Source organism: Teleopsis dalmanni, chromosome 2, assembly GCF_002237135.1.
Source record: "Teleopsis dalmanni isolate 2A chromosome 2, ASM223713v2, whole genome shotgun sequence".
Lineage (NCBI taxonomy): Eukaryota > Metazoa > Arthropoda > Insecta > Diptera > Diopsidae > Teleopsis > Teleopsis dalmanni.
Window position 1 is genome coordinate 187,635,015 of NC_051847.1, and position 2,562 is coordinate 187,637,576.

Here is a 2,562-nt window from a genome sequence, read left to right on the forward strand (position 1 = left end):
TAATAGCTTTCTTTGTAGTTCTTTTTGAACATTAAAGTATGCTATTCTCCAACTAATAGTTACTTTTATCAGTTAGTTTGATAGGATACCCACCAAAAATGTTGATGTGTTTGGTGAACTTTAAAACATAATAATCTATTTCATACACTAACAGTCAATTTTCATTTACTATTAACTTGGTCCTACTAGTTACTACTATTCATGTGTGTTGTTTTCAAACCTATACACAAAAGGTGGGTTTCAGAAACTGATTCTAATAGTTTTTTGAAAACCTTTTCAAACATACGAGTAGTACTTTTAAAATTTTCTTTTATGTAATTTTTATAGGGAAGTTGTATATTTTCTGATATCAATTGTATCAGGAAATACCAATTGTATTTAATAAGAATGTCATACAAACACCGATCCCGAGATTGTACTTAACTTTTCCCGTGTGAACACCGTCTGTAACAACGCTTTTTAAACTGCATACATGTACTTTCTTACAGATTATTATTATTATTATTATTATTATTATTATTATTATTATTATTATTATTATTATTATTATTATTATTATTAAATAATTGGCTATGAATGCACTCCGACTTAAAAGATCCTAAAAGCCCAACTAAAACAATTCTAGACTATTTATGAATCTTGTAATTGCTGTCGCTTATAAGGTAGTCGAATATACGTCTTACCGTCGCTGGACAATTGCATAGGATATGTTCTGCAGCTTCCTTCTCTTCATGACAGAGGCGATAGGAATCACTTTTTACCGCACTTGTAATCTTAATGGGGTGATTAGGTCTACAGTATCCTGTAAGAAGTTCAGTGTAGATTTGAATATCGTTCCTGCTAAGGTTTGCTTACAGATAAGTCAGTAAACTCTCTCTTGGCATCTTACGCATGCCATAAATTTTTTTTGATAATTGTTGAGAAATAATACTACATAATTAATATGTATAGTTTCTTTATTTTAATTCATAAGAGTTAAACGAAATACCGGGAATTGTTGTATAGTTTAAAATAATTATCTATCCGTGGTATTAAGAAAAAGATGTACACTTGCTAATCTTTACATTGAATGCTTAGCTGTCTATTTTAATTGAAGTCGTCTACTTAGATTAAAATCAAAGATCACTAGAAAGTGTACCACAAACAAAAATGAAACAGAAAGAGACAGAAAAATGCAAAAAAAGGAATTAAATATGCGTACAATTAAAAAAAGATACCAGCTACTGTGTTTAGCAATTACAACACATAATGGCACGTAGCCATACCAAGTCATACCAAGCCAACAACAACGACAACAACTTTTACTATCGCAACAACAAAGCGAACTCATAGCAAACAGTGGCCATTTGTATGGCAACAATGACAACAACAATAACAACAAAAATAATTGTTAGTATGAAGCACGCACCTATTTAGTGTGCGTGCCACATTGAACTTATTTATACTTTTTAATATTAAAAACAAAAAAAAACAACAACATAGCTATAAGCAACTTCAAGCATGTAAAGAAATCAAAAAAAAAAAATAAAAAAAATTTGAACGTTGTTTTGATTTTCATTTTCTCATTTTGCCGCTTAACATTTTGGCATTAATTAAGCCTCATTCTCTTAAGAGTTAAGACAAGTATCATCATGTCATTTGCTGAGCCTACATGATCATCTTCGCTAAAATATATCAAATGTATTTCTTTTTCTGATCTTACCATTTTTGCTTTGTTTCTGTTTCTGTTTCTGTTGGTGTTTGTGCTTGTGTTTGTGCTATTGAATATCCTGCTAAAGTATAAAAACGTGTTCGCCATCAATACGCAATCTCGCCGTTTTTAATACCACTCCACCTCCCAGAAGTGCTTATGTTCTTTCAAGCGTTTTCATACCAAATAAATTTGCATTAAGGTACTCTTAAGTACAAGTCTGGCTTATTAATATGCCAACCTGCAACCTGCAAAAAGGTTTTCTTTCAGTTGAATCTGTTGAGCGACTTTGCAATGGGTATTGATTTTTATTTATAATATTGGAACTGCAGATCTTCTGCTAATTTGTTTACATACTGAGCTTCACTTGTTCGGCTACGTGTTAGCGCGGTGTCTGCTTATCAGAAGCTGCAGCTTTACCGCTCGTGCCCATATTACTGTGAGCTCTGCCCATTGGGGAAATTTGCTGCTTTGCTATTAAAAATGTCAAAGAGGATTAATTAAAAACCCAAGGTGGCTATCGAAATCTTCATATGCGATTAAAAATGCAACAGATTTATAGCAAGCATATATAAGTAGGCTCTACAACTCTCATGAAACTAATTATTAATATTTTGTTATTACATTGAATTATTTGAAAGTTCCATGCACCATATTTATATACCATATTTATAAATTTAGGTGGAAAAAATTTCTCAAATAATACAATCATATATTTTATAGAAGATTATTTACTTATGTATTTGGACATTACAGACGTAAGTAGATTTTTAATAGCTTTCACCAGTCAATCCGATCAGTAGTTTATTGATGCTAGTTAGTAGTACCAAGTGCTTTTAAATTTTTGCTCACCTGATCCTTCCAACGAAAAT